The sequence below is a fragment of the Salmo trutta genome, chromosome 32 (assembly GCF_901001165.1).
Source record: "Salmo trutta chromosome 32, fSalTru1.1, whole genome shotgun sequence".
NCBI classification, from domain to species: domain Eukaryota; kingdom Metazoa; phylum Chordata; class Actinopteri; order Salmoniformes; family Salmonidae; genus Salmo; species Salmo trutta.
The window spans coordinates 20442992-20461566 of record NC_042988.1 but is presented as its reverse complement, the minus strand read 5'-3'; the positions used below and the strand labels follow the sequence as shown (position 1 = coordinate 20461566).

At 44.0% G+C, this 18575-nt stretch overlaps 1 pseudogene; it reads right to left on the bottom strand.

Annotated features, from left to right (window-relative positions):
* Nucleotides 1-1016: 1016 nt before the first annotated feature.
* LOC115170686 (cilia- and flagella-associated protein 52-like) lies at nucleotides 1017-17088 on the bottom strand (annotated as a pseudogene).
* Between the last annotated feature and the right edge of the window lie 1487 nt (nucleotides 17089-18575).

Sequence of the window (18575 nt, the reverse complement as noted above, 5' to 3'; positions counted from 1 at the left end):
TCTATGGCTTGCTCTTGTAAAGCAGTGAAATATATATTTTGTTAAGTTGAACATGGAGAGAATTTTCCAATCTGGTTTTCTGTGAAGAAGTAATCATCATCCAAGATGTGGCCCACCGAGACATCTGGTTGCCTGTGTCATAGCTATGCCGTCTGCTTTAGGAACAAACAATCCCTTAGCAGAGAATACAATGCACTGTCATTGTCACAGCATTCCACTACTATGACATCTGGCGCTAAAATATGACCAGTGGCAAGGAGATGGCGCTCACACACGACTCACTGTGCGATCAATCATTCATTGTGTTTCCATGGTAATAACTGTAAATAAATACTATGGTAGTCATTAACCCAATCAGAGTTGAATTCTCCCTCAATACTTTAGTCTGTGGCACAAATGAGTCTGACCTCAGTAAATGCTCTTCTATATCCTACTGTGGTGGTGGATGTACCTTTCTGTCTGTGTCACTAGTGATGATCTGGTACTCCTCAGGGTGGTAGCAGACACTTCTAACCAGAGTATACACTATCTGCTGCTTCAATTTGTTTCACTATCAGTTTCACTTTTTCACTGTTTCACTGTTAGTTTAACAAATAGAATCAATTACTATTAGTCCTTTCTTCATATCATTAACATTGTAACCAGATTCGGTTATGAATAAACATGAGCAAAGGCGTGCAATGCTTGTGGTTTTTGAAAACGTTGTTTATCTGGTAGGCCCTAACACAGTGCAGTGGTTTCATGCCCACTAACTAAAGGTATCTATAATAATATCATTTGGTGGGTGCTTATATTTGTCCTATTTCATGCATGTACAAGTGTATATTAATTTGCATGTGTGAATTGGAAATGTGTATTTTTGCATATCTCAACTCTCCGTGAGACACCCTCGGAAAGTGGGGTCACGGCCAGGGTCTGCCATTATCAACAGCGACCCTATTTGTACTTTGTAATACTCATGGTTCTTTATCTCCATCATTGTTCTTTATCTTTATCTCTATGGTGCTTTATCTCCATCATTGTTGTTTATCTTTATCTCCATGGTGCTTTATCTTCTTGATCTTTACCTGTCCCTCACATCTCCAATGGCAATCCTCTTGCAGCCTCTGGTGGTGGCGATGGCTGTCACTCACACCCATGCTGTGGGCGTTGTGCACAGTCATCATCAGCCTGCCAGTCTCAGGAGTGAAGCCACAGATCTTACCATCATTCCAGGCTGAAAGAAAACAACACAAAAAGTCAATGACTGGGAGAAATACAAACATGAATGCGTGACAGAAAGTATTGTTTTTCTTTCATCTGAGTTAAAAATGGCACAACTGTTGTTGCCCAACTAAATCATCACCAGAGGAATGCATTTGCATTTCCAGACAGCAGACACGGCTTATAATAGAAAGCCCCTGAGTTTCTGCTGCTAAGAAATGGAATGGGAAATCCACCACTGATGATGCTCCTGCCGTCAATCATGAATTCCACAGCGTTGCACCCAGGTCATGTTGGGCACAGTGATATGTATCACTTCTTTAGAGGTTTCCATATGCCACATCCAGATGTCATTCTCAGAACGTGGCAAAGAGCTCAGATGAGCCACTGTGAGATATACGTCAAGACATATATGTTAAATTATAGCACTTATCAGCCCATAATGAATTGATCTAGCTGTTGACCATGACTATGATAAACTTTGGAGGATGTAGTATCTTGCTTCTTAGATTGTTGGCACCGGACACGTAAGTACGTTTTAGAATGTAATTGTCACGTAGAATAACATTACCAGAATGTACCTGGCGTATATTACCGGAGGCTTTTCCGAGCATGGTTACATGGCATACATTTTATCGGATAGCATAAAGCAAACCCTGTATTGAGTCAATACTGCCATCTATTGGAAAACATAATACTTAACATAAATATACCAGGTTACTAAATGATTGTGTAGCCCCCTCTACTGGTGTCAATTGGCTTCAAAATGAACAGCCAGTCAAGCAGAATCAGTTCCCTATTTTCATTCAGTAGTGGACTGACCCTGCACACAAATGGAATGTGATGGTGTATATTATGTGACTTTTTAGCCTGTTGTGTCACTCACATCGTTCACGGTGCTGTTATGGCTGGTGGTGGTCAGGTGATGAACTCCTCTTTGAAGTCAGTATTGTTGAAACAGTAGATCTGTGTCACTTCTGTGCCCACAAAGAACTGGTGACCATCACCACAGGGCGCTATGGATGTCACCCCTTTCCAGCTGAACCTTCCTGCCAAAGATTAGAAACCAAAGAATACACATACAGGTAGTATTCATTGAGTAGTACAGTGGTGTATTAGATGCTTTTGGAAGATGCACACAGGATTACTGAAGTGAGAGAATAACTATAAAAGTGAATAGAACTCCATTCCAGACACTTGATGTGTTTGAAGTTGGATGAGGATCCTGAACAGAGGGAACGTGCCATCTCCTGAGCCGACAATATGTTGCCTGTCTTCATCACAGATTGTGTTCACCCCATGTAGACAACAAGGGGCAATGCATGCTGAGTTCTGAGGTTTGTACTGCAGTCTATCTAACTAAGCCAGATATTAAACTCCTCTTACCGTGTTCCTTTTTTGAAGCCACCTTGCTGAACTTCTGTTTCACTGGGCCACGGCCCATGAAGAAGCTTGGTCTTGAGATTGACTTTCAGGATATCCCCACTGGTGCCACAGTAGAAATAGCTGCCTTCCTCAGGGATCTGTACCGAGAAGCAACAAGTTATTCGGACTGCAAACTGCTGCAGGACTTACTGCAGTATGCTGAGGAAATGACGCTCTCACAAAGGGTCATACTATTCACGTGTTTAAATGTGTCATGGTTCTACAGTGCGACTTAATTTATTTGTGTGTGCCTACATTTTTCAACATAGGTGCACACGTACTCCTTGTATGAAAGGTCAGCACAGAGCCCTGTGTATAGCCATGTGTTCTGATATTATAATTACCCAAATGCATTTCTTAATTGTTTTTTCGGCTGCCCTGTCTGACATTCAGTGTGTGTGATCTTGTGGGGAAGATCAAGTTCCCAAACGCCGAGAGTGTCGCTACAAGATGATCCATATCCTTATAGGCCCATAGCTGTGACATTTCATTAGAAGGTGTGCCAAGCCAAAATTATACAAAAATAGCTCTATTTAGATATACTGCCTATACGAAGATGCTGTCACTTGTGTTGGAGTATTGCAGAGTAAGGCAGTGACCACCACTGTGGGCTGAGGCCAGGCTTCCACAAATGGCTTCTCTGTTTTCTATTTTACACACCACTATATGGAAATTGTAGACACACACAGTTATTCAGTTAAAATGTATGAATACACCTATTTGTAACTACTATATTTTAACAGAGGATCTGAGTCAAATGTCAGTATTTCACAAAGTTTGACAAAACCTGCCATCATCGTGACCCCCAAGGGTCACCAGGTACTTGACATTGAGGGGAGAAGGCCAATCCTTCCACTTAGGCTTTGTGGAGCTGCAGGTGAGCATATATTAATCTCTTGGCAAAGTCCCATATTATAACCTCATCCTGTTCAAAGAATGATAAAGACCAGCTAATTATCTTTTATCACAGTTTTCTGCCCATCCATTTTTCTTTCATCTTTGCATTAGTCCATTACCTTGAAGAACATGAAAGTGACCTGACCATGAGGCAACATACTTTCCACCTTTGGACACAGTGAGACAGGAGACATTGTTGGTGTGGCCATGCATAAACTCCTGTTTCTTTTTTGTCAGGCTTTTGAGGATGATATTGCAGCCCAGTGGATATATAAGGTGCTCTCTGTTAGGGTTGACTTTTACACCAAAGATTACATGACCTGGTAAACAAAAGACACACAGCGTATTTTGGGTATTGTGATTGACTGAGAAAAGTATTGCATCAACTGAAAATTGTGTTGATGGCTAGCTGCTGACTTGTTTTATGTTGGCATTTGGGCATGTCGTTTTGGGAAAACGTAATTTTTTTAGATGAGATCTTCCATTCTAAATCAACTAATATTGTAGCTTTATGACTTTAAATATTTTTTTACCATTTGAATTTTGTGCAACCAGTAGGAGTAGTAACATCAATGATGGGAAGAGCAAAGAGACATTTGAGGTAAATTAGGATTTTCCTGAAATGGTGGCCAGAAATGCTGAAATCTAAGGTCATTAATACTTTCAAAATAATGTATTATTTTGAGGTCAGTTAAATTTCAGGCCAGTCAAGTTCTTCCACACCGATCTCGACAAACCATTTCTACATGAACCTTGCTTTGTGCACTGAGCATTGTCATGCTGAAACAGGAAAGGGCCTTCCCAAAACTGTTGCCACAGAGTTGGAAGCACAGAATCGTCTAGAATGTAATTGTATGCTGTAGCGTTAAGATTTCCCTTCACTGGAACTAAGGGGCCTAGCCCAAACCATGAAAAACAGCCCAGACCATTATTCCTACTCCCCCAAAACTTTACAGTTGGCACTATGCATTCGGGCAGGTAGCATTCTCGTGGCATCCCCCAAACCCAGATTTGTCCGTCGGACTCTAAGATGCTGAAGCTTGATTCATCATTCCAGAGAACGTGTTTCCACTGTTCCAGAGTCCAATGGTGGCAAGCTTTACACCACTCCAGCCGATGCTTGGCATTGCGCATGGAGATCTTAGGCTTGTGTGCGGATGCTCGGCCATGGAAGCCCATTTCATGAAGCTCCCGACGAACAGTTCTTGTGCTATCGTTGCTTCCAGAGGCAGTTTGGAACTCGGTAGTGAGTGTTGCAACCGAGGACAGACTATTTTTATGGGCTACATGCTTCAGCATTTGGCAGTCCCGTTCTGTGAGCTTGTGTAGCCTACCACTTTGTGGCTGAGCCGTTGTTGCTCCTAGATGTTTTTACTTTAAAAAAACAGCACTTACAGTTGACCGGAGCAGCTCTAGCAGGGCAGAAATTTGATGAACTGACTTGTTGGAAAGGTGGTATCCTGTGATGGTGCCACGTTGAAAGTCACTGAGCTCTTCAGTAAGGACATTCTACTGTCAATGTTTGTCTATGGAGATCGCATGGCTTTGCGCTCGATTTTCTACACCTGTCAGCAATGGGTGTGGCTGAAATATATATCTGCACAGTATGTTTGTGTATGGTTCTCATGATTTAGGATTGGGTGTTGAGGGACCACTTGTCACATTGTCCAAGGTGTGTTTGTGTTATGGTAAACAATGCATTTTCTGGCCAGATAAAGATAGTGATACAGCTTTGAAAAAGACCCACCACTGACCAAATGTTTTTGTTTTCCAGTCCAACAGGAGTGCATCCCTGAGGCCATGCGGTGCATGGACCTCCTGTGCCAGTGTGATCCGAGTGCGAGAGTCCAGGTGTAGGGACTACAGCAGATCGAGAATGTGGATGGACAAGTTAGTAACTCATCAAATGTGATACAACATTGTGTAAAACATAGAATTTTGAGATTTGACTATTGTCTTCCCTTTTTCCCATGTTTTAGACATAACATTTACATTTTTTTTACATTTAAGTCATTTAGCAGACGCTCTTATCCAGAGCGACTTACAAATTGGTGCATTCACCTTATGATATCCAGTGGAACAACCACTTTACAATAGTGCATCTAAATCTTTTAGGGGGGGAGGGGGGGTTAGAAGGATTACTTTATCCTATCCCAGGTAAGGCGTGACATGCGGAACATCTTCAGGTGCCCCCTATGAGAAACAGTGCATGATGTTCAACGCCACCCTCGGCAAGGAGATCTGCCGGAAGTGATGGCTCTCCGATCCTTAGATGTACTCTCTCTCTCTCGCTGTCTCTCTAGTTAAGCAGTCCAGAGAATTTTCTTAGGGTTAGTCCTATCAAATTCTACTTACTTCTTATTTGGAGCTCAATGGAAACATTGACTTTTCAGGCACGTCCACCATGACACAGTTACAGAATATTCTCACTGAGGTGCATCTTGTGGGCTCAATGTTTTTCCCATACAAACCACAGAAACTGTTTTGTTCCATGAATGCATCTGTTGTACATGACTAATCAAATGACCTGTGAAGTCAGTTAGACATGTCAGTCCCTTTCAGATGATCCCTCAACCACTGTTGGTCCTGTTGGTCCTCCTTAGTGATCTCACAGCTCATGAACTTTCCTCTTGAGAATCAGAATCAGAAGTACAGTCGTCGCAAGACTTCACCTCTTTCGGGCAAGTAGTACGCTAGACTGTCCTGATCATCTAGTTAAGCATTACAGATAAATCCTCCATCCCAGCAGGAATGTCCCATCCACATAGTGCTAAATACTCATATGATTTTTCAGCTCAGCATTTTTAGGTAAACATTTGCCACCAGTGATGTTCTCTGTGTTGTAAGAACATGGAGTGAATCAACTCGTTGTCCAGTGAGTGAGGGTTGGCTGCATAGTGTTTAGTTTGTAGCCTAGTTGTGGTTCACTTCCACTAGAAGGTCCTTATTATTCCCTCCAGGTGTTTCTTCAGGCTGTTGGGGATGGGCTCAACATTTTTGCCACGCAAACGGCAAAAACGGTTTTGTTCCAATGACTGCACCTGTTGAGCATGACTAATCAAATGACTGACTTGACTTAAGCCCATGGCTCCTGTAAGTAGCATAGGCCAGTTGATGCCATTCTCAGTCATTTCTTCCTGTACATCTCTCCTCCATGTGTTTCTAGGTCAGTGTTTCCCAACCCTGGTCCTCCAGTACCCCAACAGTACACATTTCATTGTAGTCCTGGACAACCACACCTCATTCAACTCATTGAGGGTTTGATGATTAGTTGACAAATTGAATCGGGTGTGCTTGTCCAGGGTTACAATAAAAATGTGTTTTTATATATTCATTCTCGTCAATGACAACATTCTAAAACTGAGTTATGACTCATCTAAGTCTGGTATCCAGGGTAATAAGGTTAATGATTATATAACGTTGATTATGTGGCTCTTTACTTGTAGAATGTTGACAGTTGTGTAGAACACATTGTATTGCTAAGATGCTCAATCTTTACTTAATAGCTACACAGGATACACTTTATTCCTCATGCTGGCCCTGACCAAACCGGTAAGTTGCCCCTCATTACAGCTGCACTCCTCCACATGGCCAGATTTATAGTGGTCTTCTCCCCTTTTAATGCTCATGCTCATCCTCATCCTTGAAAAATACCATAAGGTCTGAAATAGTTGACATACTGTACAAACAATTACCTAGGCTAAGTAAATCAAAATATATTGTTTTTCTACTGCTTTGCTAACTAGCTAGCTATCTAAGGTGTAGTCAGTGGCTAGCTAAGACAGAGAGAAAGGGGACAAGAAGTTCCACACTTTATTCAGTTAATTTCAATATAGCACATGGATTCCACATGGATTGGGCACAGAAGGCCTCTGATGGCTGGGCCAAGGGTGAGCCCTAAGCCAACTCCCCCTGCTTATTATGGGGAGCATATGGAGTGGAGAGCGCCGGAGTATGCGGGATCGCTCCTCGCACTAGCCCTGTGGTGCGTGTCCTTAGTCTGGTGCATCCTAAGCCAGCCCCACGCATCAGGCCTTCCGACGACAGTGCCCCGTCCAGAGCTTCCGGCGACAGTGCCCCGTAGAGAGACGGCCCACAGTCCGGAGCCGAGAGAGACGGCCCACAGTCCGGAGCCGAGAGAGACGGCCCACAGTCCGGAGCCGAGAGACACGGCCCACAGTCCGGAGCCGAGAGAGTCGCCCTACAGTCCGGAATCGGCGCAGCGAGAGTCGCCCTACAGTCCGGAATCGGCGCAGCGAGAGTCGCCCTACAGTCTGGAATTGGCGCAGCCAGAGTCGCCCTACAGTCCGGAATTGGCGCAGCCAGAGTCGCCCTTCAGCCCGAGGTCTCCAGCGACGCGCATCAGCCTGAGGTCTCCAGCGACGCGCATCAGCCTGAGGTCTCCAGCAATGCACATCAGCCCGAGGTCTTCAGCGATGCGCCATAGCCCAGAGACTTCGGGAAGGGTAACATTTAATAATTATTTAGCGGGGGTGGACAGGTTAGGTGGGGGAGTAGGGCCGGAGCCTGAGCCACCTCCATAGTAGGTGGGTTGGGGAGGGGGGGGGGGGGGTACTGTCACGTCCTGACCAGTAAAGGGGTTATTTGTTATTGTAGTTTGGTCAGGACGTGGCAGGGGGTGTTTGTTTTATGTGGTTCGGGGTTTGTTGGGATATGTATTTATGTAAGAGGGGTGTTTGTTTTATGTGTTCCGGGGTTTTTGGGTAATGTTCTCGTTTTGTATTTCTATGGTTTTTCTATGTTGTGTATTTCTTTGTTGGCCTGGTATGGCTCTCAATCAGGAACAGCTGTACATCGTTGTTGCTGATTGGGAGTCATACTTAGGTAGCCCTTTTTTCACCTGTCTTTTGTGGGAAGTTGTTTTTGCACTGCTGTGTGTAGCCTGCATTACTGTTCGTTCGTTCGTTTTCTTGTTTTGTTTGTTTATTTAGTGTTCAATAAAAGTTTAAAATGAGCACTCAACCCGCTGCGCCTTGGTCCACTATATACGACGAGCGTTACATCCGCTGATGAGTCTGTGATACGTAAAACACTAAACAAGAATGGTGTTCATGGGAGGACACCACGGAAGAAGCCACTGCTGTCCAAAAAAAACATTGCTGCACATCTGAAGTTTGTAAAAGAGCATCTGGATGTTCCACAGCGCTACTGGCAAAATATTCTGTGGACAGATGAAAATAAAGTTGAGTTGTTTGGAAGGAACACACAACACTGTGTGGAGAAAAAAAGGCATAGCCCACCAACATCAAAACCTCATCCCAACTGAAAGGTATGGTGGAGGGAGCATCATGGTTTGGAGCTGCTGTTCTGCCTCAGGGCCTGGACAGCTTGCTATCATCAACAGAAAAATGAATTCCCAAGTTTGTCAAGACATTTTGCAGGAGAATGTTAGACTATCTGGCCGCCAATTGAAGCTCAATAGAAGTTGGGTGATGCAGCAGGACAACGACCCAAAACACAGAAGTAAATCAACAACAGAATCAACAGAAGAAAATACACCTTCTGGAGTGGCCCAGTCAGAGCCCTGACCTCAACCCGATTGAGATGCTGTGGCATGACCTCAAGAGAGCGGTTCACACCAGACATCCCAAGAATATTGCTGAACTGAAACAGCTTTGTAAAGAGGAACGGTCCAAAATTCCTCATGACCTTTGTGCAAGTCTGATCCGCAACTACAAAAAATGTTTGGTTGAGGTTATTGCTGCCAAAGGAGGGTCAACCAGATATTAAATCCAAGGGTTCACATACTTTCCCCACCCTGCACTGTGAATGTTTACAGAGTGTGTTCAATAAAGACATTAACATTTATAATTGTTTGTGTGTTGTTAGTTTAAGCAGACTGTGTTTGTCTATTGTTGTGACCTAAATGAAGATCAGATCAATTTTTATGACCAATTTATGCAGAAGTCCAGGTAATCCCTGTCAACGATTCTAGGAGTGGTGGTTGGAGTCAGGCGCAGAGAGCAGAGGTAAAGTATATCGTCTTTATTTTCTCCGGCACAAAACGGTCACGCCAAAACAGAAGGGCGCGTAATAATAATGACCAACCCAAAACACAGGGCAAAACGGTCCGGAGAGAGAAATAAGACGTCAGCCAGCACAAAATACAAAAAATACAAAAGCATCCAAAATACAACCAGCGAAGTAAATATATTCACACGGCCCACCGTCCTGAGTGGACAATAAACAATCCCGCACAAAATCCCAACTGAAAACACACATTAAATAAGTCCCCACTAATGACATACACAAAACAGGTGCGGAACAGACAGACAAAACTAAACGACACAGAAACAACGATCGGTGGCAGCTAATAGGCCGGCGACGACGACCGCCGAGCGCCGCCCGACCGAGGAGGGGCGCCACTTTCGTTGGATCCTGTGACAATCCCAAAGGGTTCACATACTTTTTCTTGCCACTGTATATCAGCAAACAAATACAAAAAGTTCGTTTTGGGTGGAATTTTCCTTTAAGACATTGTCCTCAAGTCTAGGTTGTGCCTTTAGACTTAAAAAATTAACAACTAGGAATAAATGTTCACTTCTCTCATTGACTTCTCAAACCTCGGTCTGGTCTGCAGAGTCTGCTTGGCAAGTGTTCCCGGAAGTCTTGTTATGTTGGACCTCTGGGTTTAGAAAATGTAATAATGCAATAATGGCGTCTTGTTGTTGACACTACCTCCACCATGGTTCGTTGAACAAAGCCTATGGGAAAATGTATGGAGTTTTTGTAGGGTCCACTAGCTATGTGATATTAATCTGGATTTTTTTCTGATCAATTGATGAACAGAGTAATCAGTTCAGAAGAGATGACTAAAGTCTAGCTAGCTAGCAAGGGCGTATCAGTATAAACAGCATCAAGCTCAAGAAGTGAAACATTTTGTGTATCTCCAGCCTACTGGTAAACATTTACGAAGCACTCTCACTTTTTAGCTTCGACACTGATTGCCAACTAAACTTTTTTCATAGCCATCGAGGTAGCAACGGTTGTCCCAGGAGCCTCTGTGCATGCGCAGACAAAACGTTTGACCCATATTTTACCCCATTGTGGGAGAGATTACAATGTTTCAAACCTTTCAATGGACTCAATTTTCTCTCATGATTTTTTTCCAATAACTCATCATGCAAAGTGAACTGTGTGATAAGTTTGACAGAACCTCTAATAATATTATATTTAATTTCTATAGTGCTTTAGATTACGCTCCACCATCCAGGCAAGCACACTCTCCTCTGCTTCTCCTTCCATGGCTCCTCCAAGAACAAGAATGACGCAGGTATGTACATTGGCTGACTTCATAGCTGTCCTTTTTTGTATAATGTGTTGTGACTCAATGCCCCTTGAAGCCTCAACAAAAGTGAGGGTCATGCAAGGGCAGCCACCATTCAGTGTAGGGGTCTTTATTGGGGTCACATCCGGCTCAGACCACCCAGCTGTGTGGAAGACACCCATTCATGACCACGTGAGCTGGAGCGCAGGCTTGTCTTTTCCATGATGACAAATGAGGGAACAAAGTCATAATCCTATGACCTTTGGCACCCTAATGAAAGAGCGTATCTAGTGAAAAGCTGCATTTGACCTCTAGACTCGCATCGTCAGGAGAAATACGAAGAACATCGAAGATACAAGACTCACTCTCTCTTTAGAATGTCTCACACCAAAGATTAAGTATTTGGTATAGCCTAATATGAACCTCTTTATGCATAATAGCCTGAAAGACCTTTTCTGCCAAATGCCAAACTGTCATGATTTCTGTTTACCCCTCATTTCCTGCAGAGGGCAGTGTTTTGAAGGAAATGATGGGTTCACTGAATTGTTTTTCATTCTGCAGATTTTGTGACCTCAGTGTCAGCACAAATCCTGATGAATGAGCTCCTTGCTTGTTATGACTGACATGGGACTGTGGCCAAAGACAGACCCCAGTGGAAGACGATTGTTGCGGCGTTATGTCCCACCCAGGACGAAGAGGACTAGGTAAAGACACTTATGATTGGTAGTAATGGGTTAGGGACCTTTTCACAATGGTCTCACTGTGATTTTGTGTGTCAATTTTAGTGCCCATTGACTCATATCCTCTTATATTTATCCTGTCTTTATTTTGATAAAGACAGGTTTGATATTGTTGAGTCATATTGTTGGATGCAACAATAACATTTCAGTCCAGAAGATAAAACCTGAGGACAGTCAGAACACAGCAATTCCTGAAGATGGATGTGTAAAAAGACAGAAGAGGTGTAGGACAATAGGACACCATGTCGTCACTGAAATATCTAGATCAACAAAACATAGCTGGATCTTAAACTGATCCCCATATAATTGAAAGTGAACAGACAAATCCGTCACACAGAATCCCTCAGTTTTAAGTCAGCCTAAAGAGTGGTCTAAAAAGCACAGTGTGGGGTCTCCGTGTGCAGTGGTGACGTTACTCACGCTCGAGTAATTCAAGCTTTTTCCCCCTCTGATATCATTGTTCAAGAACTATTTGAGGAACAGCATGTTCATTGAAGAATAGCCAGGAAAGAGAGGAGACAGGGCTCCCCCGTTCTAAGACATTGTAGTTCCCCTTGCATGGGCAGCCCTGAGACATTCTCCTCTGTTTGACCCTGCTGATCTGGGCCTGTCCGGCAGCACTCCAGTGTGACCACGGGCTTTAGATGGGCCTGATTGGCTCAGCAGGTCTCGGCAGGTGGCTAATTGGATAAGCTTTTAATCTTCACACTATCGCCGCCCTGCTGGATCAGAGGCACAGGGAGGCAGAGATCAGTCCTTTGGTAAAATACTTAGCAAACATTTCAGAGGTGTAATATTCACAATATCCTTATGGACAACAGAAACATGACTAACTAAAGATAACTAACAGGATTCATTCAGATGATAATGATTTCATTTGATTTGGGGACTGCGAGGTATGTGGGGGGGTTAAAAACCAATATACTATACTGGCATTTTGACCTCATGTAAGCATTTTTTTAATCAATGTTTCGATTGGAATCAGACATAATTCTAATTAAATTAAATTAAGAGATTTTAAAAAATAAAAAATCTGAAAGGACAATGTAGACAAGTGTTGAAGGCTCTGTTATGCTACTTGGATTGCCTCAATTTACATAAAGTCCACATACTGTGACATCCAGTTGTTTTAACCAAACCACAAATAAACTCTTTCTCATCTGGCCTCAATGGCCCTGCACTGCCTGTAGACTGTCATTCCAGCAGGCTTCTATTACACAGCACTAAAGTGTTTATAAATTATACCCACACAGGCCAAAATAGAGTAATTGATCGCTCCTCCGCTCATATGGGAGCGAGTTGTAATCTTTTTATTCTTTTGTCCTGTAAATGCATTTCCAAACAGCCCTCTCCAGTTAGCCATACGTTGTACAGATGTTTCTGTATGAATCTGGAGTCCATTCACACATAGCCTATCACACATAGCATACAACCATGCATTACTGATGAATGTTAAACTATCAATGTTACACAGTGGTGGCTGAACATGTTGGCTAAGGCATGGCATATATCAGGGAAGAGGATACAGGGGGTATCTGTGGGTTCCCATTGGGGTGGTGGTTTGTTGCCAGCTGTTTGAACCACATGTTCAACTTCTCCAGATGGTGGAGATGTCTTTGTGAATGTGTGTGTGTCTGTGTGCGTCTGAATTAGTTAGTGTGTGTCTAGAGGTCTTCTGTTGTAGGACCATCAACTTGTCAACAGTGAGCATCCCCAGAGACCATGATTTATGACATGACAGCAGCCTGGAGTAGTAGAGCATCATTTAGGACATGACAGCAGCCTGGAGTAGTGGACTATCATTTAGGACATGACAGCAGCCTGGAGTAGTAGAGCATCATTTAGGACATGACAGCAGCCTGGAGTAGTAGAGCATCATTTAGGACATGACAACAGCCTGGAGTAGTAAAGCATCATTTAGGACATGACAGCAGCCTGGAGTAGTAGAGCATAATTTAGGACATGACAGCAGCCTGGAGTAGTAGAGCATCATTTAGGACATGACAGCAGCCTGGAGTAGTAGAGCATCATTTAGGACATGACAGCAGCCTGGAGTAGTAAAGCATCATTTAGGACATGACAGCAGCCTGGAGTAGTAGAGCATCATTTAGGACATGACAACAGCCTGGAGTAGTAAAGCATCATTTAGGACATGACAGCAGCCTGGAGTAGTAGAGCATCATTTAGGACATGACAGCAGCCTGGAGTAGTAGAGCATCATTTAGGACATGACAGCAGCCTAGAGTAGTAGAGCATCATTTAGGACATGACAGCAGCCTGGAGTAGTAAAGCATCATTTAGGACATGACAGCAGCCTGGTGTGGTAGAGCATCATTTAGGACATGACAGCAGCCTGGAGTAGTAGAGCATCATTTAGGACATGACAGCAGCCTGGAGTAGTAGAGTATCATTTAGGACATGACAGCAGCCTGGAGTAGTAGAGCATAATTTAGGACATGACAGCAGCCTGGAGTAGTGGACCATCATTTAGGACATGACAGCAGCCTGGAGCAGTAGAGCATCATTTAGGACATGACAGCAGCCTGGAGTAGTAAAGCATAATTTAGGACATGACAGCAGCCTAGAGTAGTAGAGCATCATTTAGGACATGACAGCAGCCTGGAGTAGTAGAGCATCATTTAGGACATGACAGCAGCCTGGAGTAGTAGAGCATCATTTAGGACATGACAGCAGCCTGGAGTAGTAGAGCATCATTTAGGACATGACAGCAGCCTGGAGTAGTAGAGCATCATTTAGGACATGACAGCAGCCTGGAGTAGTAAAGCATAATTTAGGACATGACAGCAGCCTGGTGTGGTAGAGCATCATTCAGGACACGACAGCAGCCTGGTGTGGTAGAGCATCATTTAGGACACGACAGCAGCCTGGTGTGGTAGAGCATCATTTAGGACACGACAGCAGCCTGGTGTGGTAGAGCATCATTTAGGACACGACAGCAGCCTGGTGTGGTAGAGCATCATTTAGGACACGACAACAGCCTGGTGTGGTAGAGCATCATTTAGGACACGACAACAGCCTGGTGTGGTAGAGCATCATTTAGGACACGACAGCAGCCTGGTGTGGTAGAGCATCATTCAGGACATGACAGTAGCCTGGTGTGGTAGAGCATCATTTAGGACACGACAGTAGCCTGGTGTGGTAGAGCATCATTTAGGACACGACAACAGCCTGGTGTGGTAGAGCATCATTTAGGACACGACAGCAGCCTGGTGTGGTAGAGCATCATTCAGGACATGACAGTAGCCTGGTGTGGTAGAGCATCATTTAGGACACGACAGCAGCCTGGTGTGGTAGAGCATCATTCAGGACACGACAGTAGCCTGGTGTGGTAGAGCATCATTCAGGACATGACAGTAGCCTGGTGTGGTAGAGCATCATTTAGGACACGCCAGTAGCCTGGTGTGATAGAGCATCATTTAGGACACGACAGCAGCCTGGTGTGGTAGAGCATCATTCAGGACATGACAGTAGCCTGGTGTGGTAGAGCATCATTCAGGACATGACAGTAGCCTGGTGTGGTAGAGCATCATTTAGGACACGACAGCAGCCTGGTGTGATAGAGCATCATTTAGGACACGACAGCAGCCTGGTGTGGTAGAGCATCATTCAGGACATGACAGGAGCCTGGTGTGGTAGAGCATCATTTAGGACATGACAGCAGCCTGGTGTGGTAGAGCATCATTCAGGACATGACAGTAGCCTGGTGTGGTAGAGCATCATTTAGGACACGACAGCAGCCTGGTGTGGTAGAGCATCATTCAGGACATGACAGTAGCCTGGTGTGGTAGAGCATCATTTAGGACATGACAGCAGCCTGGTGTGGTAGAGCATCATTCAGGACATGACAGTAGCCTGGTGTGGTAGAGCATCATTTAGGACACGACAGCAGCCTGGTGTGGTAGAGCATCATTCAGGACATGACAGTAGCCTGGTGTGGTAGAGCATGCTGAAAGGATTTAAGATGTAAGTCCCAGGTTCATCAGCTCCCTGCCGACAGAGTAATTAGCTGTTATGACACTAAATAGGGCCTTTCTTCCCTGTGTTTTACAGTAATGATATGAGTAGTGTTTTTCTGCTGATCTAGACTTTGCCAGTGAAAATGGAACTGGGCTTTTCTGTAAGTTTTAACATAACAGGTACACACCACCTACCACAGTGTGCTATTTGAGTGATGAGTAGAACAACAGCGCTCTGTATTTCTTTAGTCTTGTAGGCCTATTCTTTCATTTTACATTCCTGATTTACAAAGCCTCAGGATACCAAAAATAAAATGTGTAATCCTGGTATGACTAGGCTGTGATAACAGCATCTGGCATTGTTCACTTTACTGTTGTTTGCACTTCTCTTACCTTTCGTAGAAAGTGGATCATTTCAACATTGCTTCATGTTATTCTTCTTGTTTTTTACAATAGGAAAGAAAACAGGCTGTTCCAGGAATACTAGGAATTTACCATAGACGATGAACAGGCTGTTACTGAGAATAGAGAATGTCGTTATAAAAAAGAAGCTGCAGGGTGAACATAACACAATCCAAATACATCTGTGTGTTGCACTAGTAGGGACAGGGATTTAAAACGAGTTTCCAAAACGATATGTCATCCTACAAGTGGACCATTATACTCTGGAATACTTAGGCTGGTCATCATTAAATCATTTTTTTGATTTACACAATTTGATTGTCTACCTAGTCTGTGAATACCAGACAACTTTTACAACAATAGCTTTTAGAGAAGCATTTAGAAGTTCTGTTGATGAAATAAGACCTCTGGGCTCAGGCTGTAGGTTTAGCTGCATCTGGCCTGGAGAAATATGGAGGGGAGGCTGGGCCCCTGAAGAGCAGGACACAGGGAAGAACAGGATATGTCATTTAGAATAAATGCTGGGCAGGAGAAGATCTTCACACAGCCGGACCATGACCCTGGGACCTGCCACAACGTGAGTTACACTCAGTCCCCATGTCCTGCAAGTCCTGTCTTTAGGGTGGGAAGGTGGTCTTGGTAGGAATGAGTGATGCTGGACTGGAGGTACTGGAGAAATAAACTGAAACACTGAAGTATCTAAGGAAATGGGTTTGGCTGAACTGGTGAGCAACAGAGCTGTTAACTGTAAGGTCCAATTATTCTGTTATCTGGCTTTTATTAACTGCCTCTGTGTCTAGCTGAGTCCAAGAGTAAGTCAACTGTGCTATTCTGATTCCACACCACCATTTCATTGTAATGTAAGCTTGAAGCCATTTTAAAACATCACTATCTGTCTCACATAACTCAACTCTACAGTGGATAAACTCTCCAAAGTGGTTATATCAGTTCAGAAGTGCTTCATTCTCTGTGAGATTTGCTCTCGTTATTTTTAAACTCCAGAGGTTATATCGATCCATAAATCACCTTACTCACAGTGCCTAAACGTTCTGGCTTCAGCCTGTCTGACAATGGATTTATGACCTGCGGGTGGAGCGGTGAGCGGCGGCCCAATCTCCTCCGGGCCCGCTTCCATCTCCACGGCACTCGTGTACATATTTAGAAAAGTGTGGGGTGGCGGAACAGTGTCGGGTTGTGGGTCAGTCTCAGTGGTGGGATGTTGCAGTCCCTCAGCACCTCTACTGGCAGCATGATGAGATACTAGTGTACTGTAACAGCACAACTCTCTGTGGTCTTTTAGGAGGGAAATACAGTATCTACATGATAAACTCTGGGTCCCTGTCAGCAAGACAGAGACATTTTCATGATTAATCAGAGAGAGGGCTGAGTGATTGTAGAGGCAAGAGTACTGTACTCGGAGTCTCGTTTCGGTTTCACATTTATCCATCTTCTCCAACTATGTGCTTTCGACAAGGTTTGGCAGAGCAATGAAAAAGGCTTGTGTGTACATATCCCTCTTGCCAAGCTTTGACAGAAATCTCTCATATACTGATTGTCTGGCAACAGAGCCTGGACCAGTGATGTCATCCACAGGTCCACAGTCTCTGTCTTTCTCGCCTCCATTGTGTGGAGTTTCAACAGAACAGATTTGGGCTTGTCCTTTGGCTTTTTCTGTTGCTCCTTGTCCAACTGTTCCTCTGTCATTGAGAACAATCTCTTTTGTTTTTCCTCAACCTATAAGCAATGATCGGACAGGATGATGTTTTACTAGTTGGAGATTGAATCGTACCTCTATCCTGATCAGTCATAGACAGGTCTGATGGATGAGGATTTTGAAACTTTCCCCCAGTTGAATGGCAGCCACTGCGGATAGCAGATACCAGGCTCTCACCTCCTCTCGCTCCTCTTCTTGGTTACATCCATTATTGGCAGGTTAGGCTCAGTGGAGGGGCCTTCAGTAGTAGCCAGGGGCTCTGGGAGTTCTGTGGCCCAGATAGTGAATGGACCAGGGTCCCCATCACAGCGGCTGAGGTCAGAGGTTACGGAGGAAGCAAAAGAGTTGTTGGAAAAGAGATGGACAGGGAAAAAGGATCATTGGTCCATCTATCATTCTGGGAGACAGAGCATGTCCTGTGAGTCTGTTGGAGGTTTCAATGCCCTCTCCCTACCACTGCCAGAACATCTGCTAGGTGTCATAGGGTGCAAGGTGTGGACCATTGTAAGGCACAGGCATTTAAATAATCAAGTGATGACAATACATTCATTTTCAATCATTTTTTAACGCCCATTAATTTAAAGTAAATAATTGCTAAGTTATGAATTGTGTGACTGGTTTAGCCATTGAGTAATTTTCACAGTTTTCAGGGATAAATTAAGAAGTTTAAAATATGAATAGTAAAATAGGCACTATATGTATGTCCTGCCTTGAAATACCTTTCCATATGAAATAATTTGCACCCTTAAAAGTTTAAGAGGAGAAGAGATACAACAGTGGCTGCTTGGCTTGTCTTCTTGTGGGTGCCAGTGGCTATTGGTAACTCAGCGTAAGGCAGTTGTTGGCATGGCCGCAGCAGGCTGTGTGCTGTGTGCTGGCTCAGCGAGGGGACAGTGTCCCCAATTTCACGGCAGAGTGAAGGAAGCGTG